This window comes from Bidens hawaiensis, unplaced genomic scaffold (assembly GCF_021521415.1).
Source record: "Bidens hawaiensis isolate Kalapana, Puna unplaced genomic scaffold, B.hawaiensis_p1.1 tig00057896_1, whole genome shotgun sequence".
NCBI lineage: Eukaryota > Viridiplantae > Streptophyta > Magnoliopsida > Asterales > Asteraceae > Bidens > Bidens hawaiensis.
In genome coordinates, this window is record NW_027500449.1 from 43,546 (window position 1) to 62,412 (window position 18,867).

The 18,867-nt window shown below is 43.5% G+C and overlaps 1 long non-coding RNA gene across 1 annotated transcript in view; it reads right to left on the reverse strand.

The window, feature by feature from the left end:
* Window positions 1–11,425, reverse strand: part of LOC143602090 (uncharacterized) — a 45,345-nt gene extending 33,920 nt beyond the window's left edge. The window contains exon 1 of the long non-coding RNA XR_013147765.1: window positions 10,892–11,425. This is a non-coding gene — a long non-coding RNA (uncharacterized LOC143602090). The remainder of the gene's footprint in view (window positions 1–10,891) is intronic.
* Window positions 11,426–18,867: the final 7,442 nt, after the last annotated feature.

Genomic DNA, 18,867 nt, shown 5'->3' on the forward strand with positions numbered 1-18,867 from the left:
GCAGTAAGCAAGGAGTACGTCCACGCCGCCTATGATGAGCATATGGAGGGTGGCTCTGTCGCGCTGGGCGCTAGGGAAGTTGGCTTCCCCGATCGCTTCGCTGATATGTTCATCCCTGTTGATTTGGGATTTTGCTTTGACAGCGATGCGCCTGGTAGGCCTTTGTACTTATGCTTATGCCTTTAGAATACCAAATTTGGTTAACATTTTTGTTGCACGTATTGTAGATGCGCTCGAGAACTATGAGCTGGAGCTCGCGGAAGAAGAGGTGGAGGAGGAAGCTGAGGTGCCACAACTCAAGCGTAAAGCTAAAGGGAAAACTGGCGCAGGGGCCAGTAAAAAAACAGAAGAAAAATGATGCCCCTGTTGCTCAGGATCCTCCTACTCAGGCGAAGGGACTTAAGAAAACCAAGGGGTTTACCTCCAAGGTTTCCTTGTCTTCTTTGCCTCAAGGTGTGGGCAGTCCTCCTGTCCACACGAGGTATGGTGCCGCCACCTCCTCTCTTCGCGCGGCGGAAAAGGGAAACGGCGCTGCGCCTGCTGTTTCCTCTTCAACAGGTATACTTTGTTTATACTTTATGGTTTTATGAGCGTGATTCCGATAGAGTTATTAATGAATCTTTGCTCACTCAAATGTTTGTAGAGCCGGCGACCTTGGTGGATCAACCTCAGGCGCAACAAGGTACCGAGGCTGCGCCGAAGGTTGCTTTGAAGTCCCCTGTTTTGCCCTCAAAAAGGGGGAAAATGGACTTCATGGCGATGTTTAACTCGCGAACGGCGGTGCGCCAAGGTATATATTGCGCTTTTATTTTCTGACTTTTTTCTTTTTAGATCAAGTCTTGAATCATTTCTTTTTGTTGGTCTTTTCATAGGCATTATAGCTGGCACACAAGCTGCTGGCGGCACTGCTGGCGCCGGCGCCAGCGCCGTTGGTTCTGCTCCTGCTTCTGCAAGCACTGAATCTCCCCTCATTGGGATTACTAAGGAGCAGGAGGCTGTTTTACGCGCTGATCTCGCGGCGTCGAGACCTCCCTCACCTCCTCCTGCGCGCAGCCCTCCTCGCGAGACTGGTTTTGATTTTTCCAGGTCGCAGGAGAAAAGGCCTGTTACAGAGGAAGATGAGGAGGCCCATTTTGAAGACTCCGATGGCGGCCGCGCAAGCCCTGTAGCGCCACGAGATTTCATGGCGCAGTCTTCTCATGGGGCTGGCGCTGACTTTTCTGCTTGCTCCCCGCAGGTATAAGTTCGTTTTGCTCCGCTGCGCGGACTTCCATATTAGTGTTTAGATGACTAGAACGTTGCTTTGTGTTTGCAGGAAGCCGATCACATATACCGCCCGAGATGGAATATTACTGAGGATAGCTCATTTCAGTCCATGGGGGTGTGTGAAGACTTCTGGGCTCACTCCGTGCCTCCAGCTGAAAGGAGGTTTCAGGAGGAGCGCGCCCGCGTGGACTTGCTCAACGACCATCTTTTCGCTGGGTCAGCGTTCTTTGCTGCCTCCCAAGAGCTTCGCTATGATTATGTAAAGGTGCGTGATGCTCTTGCGGAGGCCAAGCAAGAGGCTAAGGTATCTGCTTGGAATCTTTCTGACGCTCGAGAGAGAGCTGAGAAACTCCAAGCAGAACTCAGCGAGAACCGAGCAAGTGCCAACGCTGCCTTCGTGAAGCGCGGGCATGAGCTGCAGGCTGCGCGGGAGAAGCTGCAGGCAGCAGAGGCGGACGCGGCCAAGTATACGCGGCGAGTGCGCGACTTGGAGCTGGATGCAGAGGCGCGTGACCAAGCGCTTGTGCAGTCTATTACTGACAAATCTTCATTAGAGAGTGAGGTTGCGCGCCTGAAGAAGGAGCTTGAGGCCGCGCGGGCAGAGAAGGATGAAGCCCTGGCGACGGCAGCGTCTAGCCAAGAAGCGCTCGATGCTGCGCGAGCGGAAAGGAAAGAGGCCTTGGCGGTAGCAGCGTCCGACAGAGAGGAGCTGAAACAGACCAAGGAAACTGTTGAGTTGTTAAACTCTCAGATTCCTGCTCTTGAGACGTCTGTTTCTTCCCTCGCGCAGGATCGCCAATGGCTAGTCTCACAGGGTATGACTCGTTGCGCTTATGCGATGAAATACTCAGACGAGTTTCAGACCCTTGTGATGGATTGCAACGCTGCCTCGCGCTTGGTGGGTCGAGCTGAAGGGTTTAAGGATGGCTGTGAATATAGCATGCTGAAGAAGAACCCATCCGACTACCCTTATCAGCTCGACGTTGTCTGCGCAGACATGGCCGAGGTGGGGGAGAAGTATTTGAATACTCCCATTCCCATCCTTGAGCAGGTATTTTAACCTTAATGAGTTTACCTTGACTTATTTTCCTAGTCTTTTTGTACTCACACTTTTCCTTATGCTTTGCAGATAGCCTTGCTTGCAGATCAGCCCGATCTCGGCGCTCTAAAGAAATTACTTGACGAGTGTGAAGGGGCTGGTGGCGGCGATGATGGCGCGGGCAATGCTGCCTCTGCTAGCGGCTCTGGCGTGGCCAAAGGACCCGCTCCTGACACTATTGTGATAGAAGACGACTCCATTCAAGACGAACAGCTTGACTATGGCAAGTTTGGAGATGACGAGGAGCGGGCTGCGCCAGATGCTGAGGGAGGTAATGATGAGGGCGATGAAGAGGCTGACGTCGACATAGAGACTTGAGAAGCCCTTCATGTTTTTTTTTTTTTTATTTGCAGTTTGTATCTCATCATTTTGTAAATTTGTAACCTTCTATGTTTTGGAATGAAATTTTGTTTTTCCCTTATTCGCATCTTGCGCATTCCCCATTCATCTCTTTATATTGCATGTTTGCTTGTTGAATATAAGATATGCTTGCACGTTGAAATAAGAACAAGGTTGTAAGGAAATTATTTTACTTAATCCTTGTCATATTTTAAGTGATTTTGCAATATCCTGACTATGTTGACACGTGCCTTGGCGTTTCATTATTCCTCTTTTGCGCGACGTTATCGCGCATTTATTATAGGGAATTATGAGTTTTTTAGCCTTTACGTGTCAGTATGTGTTACTCTGATATCCATTACAATTCCATGCGCGACCTCGACCTGAGACCTTAACAACTATGTTTTGGCATGTGCTTTGCCTTAGTTGTGCTTAGGTATTTTTATGGTCTAGCTGCGCAGCATGTAGGATGGATCTTGTGAGTGATTTGAGCTAAGGCTCGTATTATTGGGCTAAGGACCTGACGTTTTAGAGATAAAACTCGTTAACGCATTTGAGCTTGAAGCTCGCGCATGTATGTTTTACTTCGTTTTATTCTTGTTTTGATGTCAATACAATGTTGTCATATTGCTCAAAATTAATAAAGGGAAGTGTGAAACATGTATGCAAAAGGTAATAGAACACACATTAAGAGAAGATAGCGCGTATCATTATTCATAATGGCTTAAAAAGCCTTGATTACAAACTTGACAATTTTTACATGAAACATTTTCTAAGCTGTGCTGCGTTCCATGCGCGCGGGATCTTCTTTCCATTCAAATCTTTTAAAGCGTATGCGCCTTTTCCCAATTCTTCCGAGACTTGATAAGGTCCCTCCCAATTGGGGGACATCTTTCCCGGGGGTATCGCGTGGCTAGCTTCATTGTTTCGAAGGACAAAATCATTCTTCTTGAAGTGGCATTCTTTCACGCGCTGATTGTAATACTTTTCTAGTTTTTTCTTGTATTTGGCTTCACTGATGATAGCCGCTTCTCTGCGCCCTTCAAGTAAGTTGAGATCCAACATTCTTTCGCGCTCGTTATCAATCTTACTCATCGTGAGCACTCTATGGGATGGGCATCCAATTTCTGCTGGAATCATAGCCTCCGTTCCATAGGTTAGGCTGAACGGGGATTCGCCATTGCTGGTTTTGCTTAATGTCCTGTGCGCCCACAGGACATTAGGTAGCTCCTCAACCCATGAATGGGATTCTCCCTCCAACCTTTTCTTCAGCCCATTTAGCAAGCTTTGGTTCGCGCGCTCCACTTGGCCATTCCCCTGAGGGTGGTATACTGAAGTGAAGATTTGGTTGATGCGCAATTCCTTGAGCCAGCTGGATATCTTCCTGTCGGTGAATTGTTTGCCATTGTCGCTCACAATTTCCATGGGCAGGCCAAAACGGCATATGATGTGGCTCCAGATAAATTGCTTCATCGCCTCGGCTGTGATTTTTGCTAGTGGCTTGGCTTCAACCCATTTTGTGAAATAGTCTACTGCCACTACCAAAAATTTTACTCGCCCTTGCGCTTGCGGTAGGGGACCCACAATATCGATTGCCCATTTGTGGAAAGGCCATGCAGAGGTCACCGGAATCAAGTTGTTCTTTGGCCGCATGGTCTTTGGCGCATAGCTCTGACACGCTTTGCATTTTTGGATCTCTTTTAACGCGTCCAAGTACATGCCTGGCCAATAGTAACCTGCGCTCATTGCCTTGGCAACCACCATGCGCGGGCCAGCATGTATTCCACAGATTCCTTCGTGTATCTCTCTGATCACATAGCTTGCTTCCTCAGCATCTAGGCATTTCATGAGCGGTCCAAGATAAGAGCGTCGATATAATGTACCATCAAGCAGTTCATAGTTCTGCGACTTGTGTCTTATCTTCCTCGCCTGTGCGCGATCGTCCGGTACCTTTCCCTCCTTCAAGAATTCCATTATTGGAGTTATCCATGATGAAGGGGTTGTATGAATTACAAGGACAGACTTCGCTCCCACCGACGGGTTGCTCATTACTTCTACCCTGACATCTTTGCCAAAGTGATCAAAGCTGGTTGATGCCATCTTACTCAGCGCGTCAGCAGACTTGTTTTCACTGCGCGGAATATGTATGATTCTGAAGAAGTCAAATTACTCGATGAGATTTTTCGCCTGCTCTAGATACAGAGGCATGGTGTTCTCCTTAGCATCATAAAGGCCATTGACCTGTGCTGCTACCAAGTATGAATCAACATGGGCCTCTAGCTTTTTAACTCCGAACTTGTGCGCGATGCGCAGACCAGCTAGCAGGGCTTCATACTCAGCTTCATTGTTGGTGCTCTTGAAATCCAACCTGATTGCGTAAGTATACTCATGACTTTCTGGATCCACCAGCTTGAGGCCTGCGCCGGACCCTTCATTGTTTGAAGCTCCATCAGTGAATAATCTCCAAACATTTTCTTCATTATTGGCTCGCGGAGGGTCTACCTCGCGCTGAGCCTCTTCAATTTTCCCTTCAGGGATTTCTGCGATGAAATCAGCTAAGACTTGTCCCTTTATTGCTGGACGGGGCTTATAGGCGATCGTGTGCTCTCCTAATTCCAGCGCCCATTTTGTCAGCCTTCCTGAGAGCGCGGGACGCCGCAAGACTTGCTGGATGTTGTAACCAGTCAGAACTTCAATAGGATGACCATTGAAATATCTATGAAGCTTGCGCAACGCGTGTGTTAGTGACAAAACTAACTTTTCCATGATGGAGTAGCGCGTCTCAGGATCTGTCAGCACCCGACTCACATAATAGATTGGTGTTTGGATTCCCTTGCGATCCACCAACAACACTGCGCCGATGGCGCTCTCTCCTGCTGACAGGTACAATGTTAGAGTTTCGCCAGGAAGTGGAGCTGTGAGCGCAGGCAGATTTATCAGACATTCTTTTATCTCACTGAAAGCTTGCTCGGCCTCAGGCGTCCACTTGAATTGGCTTTTCTTTAGGCAATTTCTCAATGTGTTAACGAATGGGGTAGATTTGCTTGCATGGTTCGCTAGGAACCTGTTGATTGATACCAATCTACCATTCAACTTTTGAACTTCTTTTATGGTGGATGGTGAGGGCATGTCAAGGATAGCCTCCACCTTCTCTGGGTTCACCTTGAAACAATCCTTGGTGACCATTACACCGAGAAATTTCCCTTCTTCTACGCCAAATGTGCATTTGCTCGGGTTGAGCTTCATGTTTACTTCCTTTAGGCGCCAAAGGGTTTCTTCGATGTCTTTGAGCATTTGTTTTTCCTCCCTGCTTTTGATCACCAAATCATCCACGTAGACTTCTAGGTTTCTTCCAATTTGCTCGTTGAAAACCGCGTCCATGAGTCTTTGGTAGGTGGCTCCCGCATTCTTCAAACCAAAGGGCATTTTTGTGTAACAAAAAACATCCTTTTCGGTTCTGAAGGCAGTCTTGTCCTCGTCTTGTGGTGCCATTTGAATTTGGTGATAGCCCTTATAGGCATCCAGAAAACATTTGAGCTTAAATGGCGCCACGGAGTCCACCTTCGCGTCAATGTTTGGGAGGGGGTAACAATCTTTTGGACATGCTTTGTTGAGGTCTTTGAAGTCAATGCACATCCTCCATGACCCGTTGCTCTTCTTTACCATCACCGGATTGGCTACCCATGTCTGGTATCGTATTAGGAGGATGATGTTTGCGCGCAGTAGATCCTCTACTTGCTCATTCATGGCCTTTGCCTTCTCATCCCCCATGATTCTCTTCTTTTGAGCAATTGGCTCTACGGACTTGAACGTGTTGAGAGAATGTTGCGCCAGGTCTCGCGGAACCCCAGTCATATCAGAATGTTGCCACGCGAAGACCGACATATACGTTGTGAGCAATCTTTTCATTCTCAACCTTGTGTCGTCTGATATCGTAGCTCCAATTGTGATTGTTTGCTCTGGGAATTTTGGGTTGAGAATCCATTCCTCTGGCGCGTTGTTTGCCATTGGAAGTTTCATTCTCCCTTCCCGCGGAATACTTGTCACTGCGCACAAATGATCTCGGTATACAAATGTTACACCTGTTGGTGTTGGGAACCCCAACGCGCCGTGCGCTGGCGACGGTATGGCGTTGAATTGGGCAATCGTTCCTCTACCCAAGATCATATTGTGGCATGAAGTGGTGGGCAAGACCAAGAAGTTGACAATTTCAGCTCGCTTGTGTTTCTCATCCCCCATAGTTAGTTCAAATTGTATCTGACCTAAGGGGTGAATGATTTCATTTGAAACACCCGAGATTGGTGCATTCACAATTTCGAGCCTTGCTTGGTCTGCTGGATCCAACTTCCTGAAACATTGCTCATACATGATGTCTGATTCACTGCCAGTGTCCACCAGGACTTTTGACACTTCATAATGAGCAATGTGTGTAGTGATGACTAGAGGACTGCTGATAGAAGGGCCTCCCCTGATTCTTGGGAAGATTACTTGTTGCTCGCGCCAATCTCCTTGGACTTGCGCGCTTCTCTTTCTCGATCTTTGCCCTTGCCTTCCTCCCTCGGCTACACAGATTCTTTTGAACTTTTTGCTGGCTGAGGCTCCATCTGGTTGTTCATTCTCTGGTCTTGGGTTTTTCACCAGGTGAGCCAACTTGCCTGATTTCACATCTCTTTCAATCGCATCCTTCAAATGGTGGCATGCATCGGTGTTGTGCCCTGTGGACTTGTGAAACTCACAATACTTGCCACTGTTTGGTGGTCCCTTATAGTGTAGTGGCTTGGGGCTTTTAAACTGGACATTCTCTGTGCTTAACACTTGTGAAGGCGTTTTAGTGAGGGGAGTCCATATTCTTGGTAGAGGTCTGTTAGGCTCTCTGCCCCCTCCCTCTTGTCACCCTCTCCGCGATTACGACTGTCTTTTTGGGGCTGGGGTGAGCTTGGTTGCGCCTGCTTTTCTGCGGGAGAAAAACTGGTTTGTTGCAACCTGGACCATACAGAGTTTTGTTTGCCCCTCCTTTCGTTGTTGCGCGGTGCTTCTGCTTGGTGCCCTCTTTCTCTTGCTCTATCTTTGGCAATTTGTTTTTCATTTCGCGCGAAGACTCGCGATGCTTCCATTAGCTTGGCCCAAGTGGTTGGCATGCCATCTCTGCTCACGAGAGCTCTGCGGAGTTGATCACTGCGCGCACCTTGTATAAAGGCCACGCGCAAGAGTTGCTCAGTGATACCTCCAATTGCAAGAGATTCCTGATTGAAACGAGTTATGTAGTCTTCAATCGTTTCATCATTCCTGCGCACGCAGTGCATGATGTCATCAGGGTCGCGCGTGTGTCTGCGCTGCTGTACGAAGTAAGCTTGGAACTTCTCCAATAGCTCTTCGAACCCATCGATTTGCCCAGTCGGCAAGCTTTCGAACCAGACACGCGCCGCGCCCGTGAGGCAGCGAGCAAACATGTGACACCATGTTGGCATCGTCCAGCTTTCTAGGTTTCCAGTGTTATAAAAACCTTGTAAGAAATCGTCTGGATCTGTTGTGCCATCGTACTTGCCCAACCCACTTGGCATCTTGGTTTTGTGTTGAATGGGAGCCTTCGCGATGCGCTCAGTGAATTTTGAATGCTTCACCAAGATGGCTGGCCTGTACGGTGTGGTTACGTCCACTTGCCCTCTCGCTGGTGGGTTGTACGGTGTGTACAGATCCAGATCGGCTTTGGCTCTAGGCGCCATGTTCATGTGCGCGCGGAGCTGTGAGCCTCCTGCATGAGTATCTCGCGTCTTCCTCATGCTGTGCACTTCTTCATCACTAAAATCAGCGTGTTCAGTGTGAACAGAGTGACCATCTTCCGGCGCGCGCGCCCTTTTTGTTGTTCCTTGAATGGTTTGCTTATCAAACGCGAGCCTTTGTGTTAGGTCGGCTAACTTTTTGTGTTTGACCAGCTCATTGTATTTGTCCATTAAACGCCGTTGTTCGTTTATGAGCCATTCTTTAGGGTCATTTGTTTCAACTTCTGGACCCATTGGTCCTTTTTGTTTCGCGCCAGTCAGATTTTGGAACGTGAGATCGTCTGGAGGAGTTTCAGTCTGGCTATGAGGAGTTGTGATGAAGGGATGGTTACTGGTGGTGCGCGCAGAATCACGCGGCACCCTCAGAAACTGCTGTCCCTCATTAACATCCTCAAGCTTAATATCCTCCAGAACTTGATCGCTGTTTCGAACACCAGAAACCATGGTGAAGTTTTTCAGAGAGAACTGATGAGATGGTGATTTTGTTGCCGTTGTAACAGGTGATGGCGCCAATGAAGAAACGTGGATCGGCTCACTGGTAGACGATCAACTTTCCTCGGGTATGAGTATGCTATTTCACCGATGGTTCTCCGGAGTATGAGTTCTTCCACCTACAAAACGAGCAGCACCGTGAACTTACCCCTCAGAAAGGGACAGAGGGGTCCTCTTTGGGGTAACCCTCCGGTGTGAGAATAAGAGATTGTAGGAGAAGATAATAATAATCTGAGAGTGAGTAAGGAATTGGAATGTATTTTCTTGCTTACCTCCCCTTGTGGAGGTGGTGTGGTATTTATAGTGTTAGGGTTTCCAATGATTGGGCTCAGATCCCATTAGGGCCTTTTTGGCCTCCTCCTATTGCTTTGCGCCACGTGTCCTTAGGACACCTGGTGCTTTTTCATTGATTATTCTCTGACCCAGGCATTTTACCTGACCCATGTGCAATCACGTGGTAGCACATGGGTTTTGCTGAGTTGTCCACATTTCATTGGCAGCTGTCAACATCAGCATATTCTTATTCCTTAAAGGATACCTTCTGGAAGGTTTTCTGACGAGCACAATCAAGGTTGTCCTTATCCTGATTTGGATAAGGACGAGGTTGATTATGTGCACGTGTGATATGCGCCTATCCTGAGGATGCGCGAATTCTCTTTATTCTCACGCGCAGATGTTTCATGCGCAGATGTGATATGCGTGAGCATATATGATGCGTGAGCATGCGATATGCGCCACGCGCAGATGCGCCACGCGCATATGTGATATGCGTGAGCATATATGGTGCGCGAGCATGTAATACGCGTGAGCATATGTGATGCGTGAGCATATATGATATGCGTGAGCATATGTGATGCGTGAGCATATATGATATTCGCCGTGCGCATAGGTTTTGGCTTTGTGCCTTCATGATATCTTGATTTCAAGCCTCTTGTCTATATCTTGTAGGTTGACCCGCCCCGCTCGATGTTAAGGCGGGTACATACCTCTTCAACTATCAAACCTTATAGTTTTCCTTAAGAACACCAAGAAGCTCATCAACAACCTCAACACGTGACCGTCGCCGCTGCCGGAACCATAAATACCACAATAGCACCACCATCATCGATCCAATCAACAGAAAATTAATCGACTGAACCGTCACTGGTTCATATCTAAATGGAGGTGAAGCAAGTTTAAAAACTCTAGATCTAGAAGGGTTGGATGAATAGACTAAATCCGACCCGAATCAAAGAAAAATTACACTTGAATCAAAACAAATCGAAGATTATGTGAATAACTAGGGCATAAAAGATCCGAAATCAGACCCGAATTGGATCATCATGTTTGTGAATAGCTGGGTAATCTGTGCCGGTAAGATTTAAGAACGGGATGAGGCGGGTGGTTTGACAGTTGTGAATCTGATGTTTATAAATGGAGGCGACGGCGGGTTGAGGTGGGTGGCCCGTGGTTGTATATCTAATGGTTGTAAATGACGGTGGCGGCGAGTTGGGGCCGAAATCCGGTGGTAATTGCGATAGAGAGATGCAAACCGACGGTAGTCTTCCGGCAATCACCAAACAATGATTAAACAGGGAGGGAGGGAGAGAGAGAGAGGGAGGGTGAGAGAGAGATAGAGAGAGAGAGAGAGGGAGGGAGAGAGAGTTTTAATTTTAGGTTTTATTTTTAATTATAAAGTAAATTCGTCAATTTACAAAAATACCCTCATGTGCCTTACACATGATCAAATTTAACAATAAAAGTTAACTGGGTTAGTGTCAAAGGATATAATGTGATATAGTTTTTAAATGTAAAGGATGTTTTCTGCCATCTCTTTTGCTAAAGGACGTCTATTGAAAAAACGATCAAACATAAATGACGTCTTTTGCCATTTTGTCTTGTTTAAATCAGGAATCCATTGTACAACATTAGAAACCATGATCTTATCATTAATATCCTGCTCCAAATATGTAAATGAAACTCAAAAGGTGTACATTATGTAACCAAGCATTAATGGATTAGAATGTGTAACACTAAATCAAAAGTGTTGTTGACCAAAGATTTTGTTTATCTTCCGTGCCGTTACTGATCATTTCATCAAACCATCGACACATGGATAGGATCGAATAGTATGCTCCTTGTAAAGTTTATGAGCTTCTTGAGGTAAATTTTTCATAACATAATAATATTGTTCCAAGAAATCTTTAGCCACACATGTTGTGTAGACAAAGACAAGTCCTTTGTTCCATCTCTGAAACAACTGAAAGAAACACATAATTTAAGAATATAACAAGGAAACTTGATAACATTTAGGCATTCATTTTAAAGAAAAAAGCACTCCACTCAACCTAAATATATACTGTATACTCTTTTACAATTATTATCTACTCAAATCCAAAAATACCCTCTACTCAAACATAAAAAGGATCCCAACGTAAGGTTTGGTTTTAGCGTACAAAGAATATATGAAGTGGCAACAATACCAACAACAATAACAAAAAGATGTGTAACATCCTGAAATTTTCAAGAATAATATTTTATATTATTTATTTATGAAGAAAAAGTTTACTTGAGTTAGTAGATAAGTAATAAAATAATAAGATGGTTCAAATAGGCTAATTAGATGGAATTAAGTATGGACCAAAAAGGAAAGATGAGCCTTAGGTCCATAGGCTTAACGGAGTATAAATACCCCTTAAACTCTAATCTTTTTTCATTTTTATCCATCTCTACACCATAGCCTACACCTTGAAAAACACACACCAACATTATCCTTTAACCCGAGCCAAGATCCAAAGGTGAATACCCGAACCCGTTGGTGCTAGATCGTCGTGACAAACCCAAAACGACATCAAGACTAGTCTGTGTTCATAAACCAACTCGGTTAAGGTACACTTATAACGGGATCTTGTTCATTTAGGTTCGGATTCGTTAATAATCCTAGATCTGAGTTTATGAGGTAAAAACGAATCCAACACAACAAATCTTACTGAAATTGGTTAATATTTGATGGGTTAATCAATTGATAAATGAGCCGTGTATGTATATGCATAAATCGCACCATCTACAACGGGATATTTAAGTATATGGGTAATTGGGGTTGGTAGGCGCTGGGTAAACGAATCCATTGATACCTAAATCACGTTATTTCATCACGAATTTGAGGGGTAATTGCAGATCTGAGGGTCTGTTGACCGTGTATGTTCATATTGATTTTGATTTTGACCCTTGAGTCAAAGTCTGGATAAGAACTGCAGATGATTCGTTATATTAAGATAACGAATCAAGTAGTCCGTTACTCGCTTATTCGTTATATCAAGATGATGAATTAGCTCACCCAGTTCGTTATGTCAAGATAACGAATCAGGTGATTCGTTACTCACCCAATTTGTTATGTCAAGATAACGAATCAAGTCAAGATAACGAATAACGAACTTGGATAACGAACCAGATCATGTAAGATAACGAATCAGATAACAATCAGGTGATTCGTAACTCACCAATTCGCTAAGTTAAGGTAACGAATCAGGACATGTGCTGATAACGAATTAGGCCATGAATCAGGCTATGTTCAGATAACGAATTAGGCTTAATTCGTTATAGCAGACAAGTGGACGAATTAAATAATAATTTAAAATCCTAATGAAAAATGTGTTAAGCCAGTTAATGGAAATAAACCCTTACTCGACCCCATCCAGGGGCTCTGCCCCTTGGACCCTGCTCGACCCAGCCAGGGGCTCTGCCCCTTGGACCCCCGTTCGTTGTGGGTTATAATTAAGCTAGATTTACGATATGAATAGTAATAGTTAATTGATATACAGTTAGTCGTGCACAACTAAAGAAGGGAATAACCATTTCGGTGAACGTAACCGAGTTCAGGTGAGTTTCTAGCCCCATTTCCTTGTTATGTTTTCGGGGCTGTGTGCATACTCGATGTGAAGTGTGAAAAAACTTACCTTAAGTGGTAAGTGTATGCTATAATGTTTGATATATATATATATATATATATATATATATATATATATATATATATATATATATATATATATATATGTTATGAATGGATGTCTGTCGATGCGTGAACGATCTTCGGATATTGCACGTGTAGACAGGGAAGGTAACGTTTGTCGGTGCGTGGACGATCTTCGGATATCGCGCGTACCGCCAATGGGAATGATCTTCAAGCGGTTATTAGCGTGTGTAAATGTTATGATGTAACTTGGTTATTATGTAAAGGATGTAATGATAAAAAGTGTGTTGTAGACAAGTAGAGGTAGAGTGTGATAGAAGTGGCAATGGTCTAGTAAGGGTGTTAGTGCATGACGATAGTACGTGGTAGGGTAAGCCTATACGTGCCTTCGTTATTAAAGTGGCATAACGTGAATGCGTGGTAGGGTAAGCCTATATGTTCCTTCGTTATTAAAGTGGCATAACGTGAGTGCGTGGGAGGGAAAGCCTCTATGTGCTTCCGTAAACAAGTGGCTAAGACGTCAGGGGCAGTTAAGTGGTTAAGCGGTAAGGTGAACAGGTTAGACAGTGGACTAAGTGTCTTCGGATACGTATTTAATGCATGTAATGGTTGTATGGTAAGTTGCTTGATTAACTAGAACTCACTCAGCGTAGCTGACTTTTAGTATGCACGCAGGTGAGCAGATTAAAGAGCTAGCATGAGGATGACACATGGCATGGATTGAACGACTGTCATCTGAAGACGGAAGAAAAGATGTTTTTAAATATGATGTTTTATCGTCATGCGGTTTCGATCCCTTCCTTATCTTCCACTTATCTTATAAAATAATATGAATTACATTATTTATTGTCCATGAGGAAGTTTACTCGGGTTAGTGGGAAATAATAAGATAAGTAGGGGTTAATACGAGTCGGGTTAGTGTTGAGTAATGGATATGGGTTATGGACTTGGGTTAATAAGGAAGGAAGATGGACCATGGGCTCAAGCCCATGATCCATAATTATAAAAACCTTAAATTTCCATTTTTCGTTCATTTCACACATATTCCATACACCACCAAAACACACACTTCGCTCTCTCTCGTCCTACTTTCTCTCTCTAAGCCGAAACCAAGAAGAAGAATCGATCCCGACTCGAGGTAATGATAGTATGATATTGTAGAGATCCAAACCCGTTAGATTTAGTCAAGAAACGACGAGCCGACACCGTTAAACCGTTGAAGTCACGAGATCCGGGTGGAATCGGGTATAAACCGAACATAAGATGAGCTTAGGGATCACCCTAGCTCAGATCTAGATCGAACGGGACGAAAAACGGTGAAAACGGTGGTGAAACGGCTGAGATATCGTTTTTCCGGCGATATCTCGGTTTTCCGGCGAAGACGGCGTCGGAGTTGGGTGTACAAGGTAAGGATTGTCACACCCCAACCTACGGCGGAAATATCGGGGCGTGGACTGATTGTCACAGCTCGCAAGGTTACTATCACGCACAATTATAAATTTAAATATCTATTTATTTAATTCAAATAACATAATTATTCATTACAAAAGAAATCCAAGTAAACAAAACATTAATAATTCAAATAAACGTTCATAGTCTCAAAATAAACTCTTTTAGCATAAGTCCTTAAACAAATCTTCTAAGTCCACACTTCACATCAAACGGTGACCTGCATATGCGTGAAAATAATATAGTACGTCAACACGAGGTTGAGTGAGCAACACGCCAGTTCAGTTATACATATATACTAAAATACGTAGCTGCAACGTGTCAAATGAGATTAACAAATCAACCAATGAGCAAATAAAATGAGATGTCGAAAAGCACAAGGCTATAACGACTAGCGTATGATCATACTATTTTTTGAGATTATGCTGGACCTCTCCGAATGCGGTTCACATTGAGCACATAAACATATAGCAAATATGGCATGTGATTAGTTAACACATAAGACAACAATTGCAGTTTTATGTATAGATAAAGTGTGAAAATAATAAGTTACGCATATGTCCCCAAAACGTGATAAAACGAGTAAAAAGGGGGAATGTGGTACTCACCTCAAAACGAACGAGGATGACTAAGATGATGAGAATGAGGAAAGAGGATCACGCGCGAACGTTAACGCCTAAGAGTGTAAAGGATGCGTTTAAAATAAAGATCTTGATTACGACATTAATTAAGTGACAACCAAATAATATTATATTAATATTACAATTTGCAAGGGTTTATTATTTAACTATTATTTTGATTTATGAAAATATATACTTAATAAAATGTTACTTTTGGTTTTATAACTTAAATTGATTTATATATTTAATAAAACGTTAGTTTTTTAAGTACAAATCTTCTTTATATATTTATATATGAAAAACGTATCTTATTTATATCTATATATATATATATATGAATATACATATACGCATGAAAACGAGTCTTAGAAAATATATGTGAACGGAAAGGAATATTAAAAGAGCCGGTTTTTAGTTTAAACAATCTTAAGTGACCATTAATATTAATAATATAATTAGTTTTCTTGAAAAAAAAATAATAATAAACCCTTAAAAAAGGAAAGGGCTCCAGCATGGATCGAACCCGCGACCCGCGTCTAAAACACACATAACCCAACCATCTGATCTGCGTGTTTGGAATGTCTATAACCCAGCCCGATTACTCATATATAACTATCCGATTAAACCCCTTTAGCCAAGAACCCTAGAAAATTCGATTAACCCAATTTGATAACCAGCAATGAAAACGAGTTTAGGGTATTGTTCCCCATGTAAACGCGACCCAGTACATGTATTTAATTACCTTGATTGGTGAGCAGAAGAGGGAGAACGAGAGCGGAACAGGGCCGACGCTAAAAGGGTTATGAACGAGGAATTAACGAGTGCAATGGTTCAATTAAATAAGGGGCTATTGTCGGTGAGTAAACAAGGAAGGATCCTATACAATTAATTGCAATATTATTGACGATTATGCGGTCATAGCTGTAAACGAGTGTCGGCATAACATAAAAGGAAATAACGAATCAAAAAGATGCGATTAGCATATATAGACTGTCGGTTAAGCCGCGAAAAGATTAATTCAACGTTTTCCTATAACATAACATGATCATAAACGAATTTGGAAGGCTAAATGATTGATTTCTTGATTCGGGTCCAAGAAACCCGTTTAGACAAAAGTATGGGTAAAAGGATTATCCAGTTAAAATATGGGTTATAACAATATTTGCAGCTAGGACCCTAAGGTTTGATGATGGACACAGTAAGGTTTAAACTTTATATTTTGGGCAAAAAACGTCATAATTAAATAGTTTAAATATAAATATAATAATTATTTATAACTCGATAAATGCGGATATTATTAATGATAAAACCCGGACCCGAAAGTGGGTCGGGTAACGGTTACAAATGATAAAGTGGAAAACCCAAAATGTTACAGTATCCCCTACTTTTGGGCATTTCGTCCCGATATTAGAGAACCAATAACGAAAAGATGAGGATATTTGAGTTTCATCTGGTCCTCACGCTCCCACGTAAACTCGGCGCCTTGCTTAGAATTTCAACGAACTTTAACCAAAGGAATGCGGCTTCGCTTAGTAACTTTATCCATATGATCCATAATCTCAACGGGTTGCTCAACGAAATGCATAGTCTCATCAATACTAACTTCATCGAGGGGGATGTGGAGATTACCCTCGGCAAGACACTTCTTGAGGTTAGAAACATGAAACACCGGGTGAATATTAGAGAGTTCAACAGGAAGTTTGAGACGATACGCAACAGGACCAACTCTATCAATAATCTCAAAAGGACCAACGAAACGAGGAGCTAGTTTTCCCTTCTTGCCAAAACGAACAACTCCCTTCCAAGGGGAAGCTTTGAGTAAAACAAAATCACCAACACTGAACTCAAGGGGTTTACGTCTCTTATCAGCATAACTCTTCTGACGACTACGAGCAGCAAGGAGATTTTGACGGATTTGAGCAATACTATCAGTCGTTTTTTGGACTAGTTCGGGACCAGTGATTTGAGATTCACCAACTTCGTTCCAACAGATCAGAGATCGACATTTACGACCATAGAGCCCTTTAAAAGGTGCCATACCAATACTAGAGTGAAAACTATTATTATAAGAGAACTCAATAAGCGGTAGATGAATATCCCAATTTCCTCCAAAATCGAGGACACAAGAACGGAGCATATCCTCTAAGGTTTGAATCTTTCGCTCGAAATGACCGTCATATTGCGAGTGATAAGCAGTACTAAGATCCAATCGAGTACCCAAAGCGGATTGAAGCGACTTCCAAAAACGAGAAGTAAAACGACCATCGCGATCAGATATAATGGATAACGGAGTTCCATGATGACAAACAATTTTCTCAACGTAGATACGTGCCAACTGATCAACAGAATAAGTCTCTTTGATGGGGATGAAATGAGCAGACTTGGTCAGACGATCAACAATTACCCAAATACTATCATGTTGCTTGCGAGTAGAAGGAAGCTTAGTGATAAAGACCATAGCAATACCTTCCCATTTCCACTCGGGGACGGGAGGTTGCTCGAGCAAACCAAAAGGTCGATGATGCTCGGCTTTCACTTTGGAACAAGTGAGGCATTTAGAAATATACAAAGCGATATCTTTCTTCATACCAGGCCACCAATAGACATAACGAAGGTCGGCATACATCTTATCCGCACCGGGATGTATGGAATATCATGACTTGTGAGCTTCGTCCATAATAAATGTGCGAAGATCATCACGATTAGGGATCCATAAGCGGTTCAGAAAGTAAAGCAGACCATTGGGTTTAGTTTCAAGTTGGGTTTCGGCACCACACGACATCTCGTCATACATATTGCCTTCGGTGACGGATTCATGTTGAGCATCGAGAACACGCTTTTCGAGATTATTTTGAACAAGAACACAAGTAAGAAGTATTTATTTGAATGGCTTCTTACGACTGAGAGCGTCGGCCACGACATTTGCTTTTCCAGGATGATAGCGAATTTCACATTCATAGTCGCTAAACAACTCGGCCCATCGACGTTGTCTCATATTGAGTTCTTTTTGGTCAAAAATGTGTTGGAGACTCTTGTGATCGGTAAACACCACACACTTCGTACCATAGAGGTAACGTCTCCAAATCTTCAAGGCAAATACGACAGCACCAAGTTCGAGATCATGCGTCGTATAATTTTTCACGTGAACCTTGAGTTGTCTCGAAGCGTAAGCGATAACCTTGCCTCATTGCATAAGAATGCAACCAAGACCTTGGTAAGAAGCATCGCAGAAAATGATAAAATCTTCATTTCCTTCCGGAAGAGCAAGAATAGGAGCATTGCAAAGCATGTCCTTAAGAGTTTCAAAGGCTTCTTCTTGCTTTGACCCCCACACAAAGGTTTCACCTTTGTGCGTTAAAGCGGTGAGGGGCAATGCGATCTTGGAAAAGTTATGAATGAAGCGACGGTAATAACCCGCCAAACCGAGAAAAGAACGAACTTCGGTGGGAGTCGTAGGCGGCTTCCAATTCTTAATAGCTTCGATCTTTGCAGGATCAACATGAATACCCTTTTCGTTAACAATATGGCCCAAAAACTGAACTTCTTTCAACCAAAACTCGCACTTAGAAAACTTGGCATACAATTGCTCCTTTCGAAGCAGATCAAGAATGGTATGGAGATGATTCTTGTGGTTGCTCTCGGATTTCGAATAGATTAAGATATCATCGATGAAAACAATAACAAACTTGTCCAGATAAGGTTTACAGATACGGTTCATGAGGTCCATAAACACCGCGGGTGCGTTTGTCAACCCAAAAGGCATAACACAGAACTCGTAATGACCGTAACGAGTTCGAAATGCGGTCTTGGGGATGTCATCATCACTAACTGGGAGTTGATGATAACCCGAACGGAAATCAGTCTTCGAGAAGC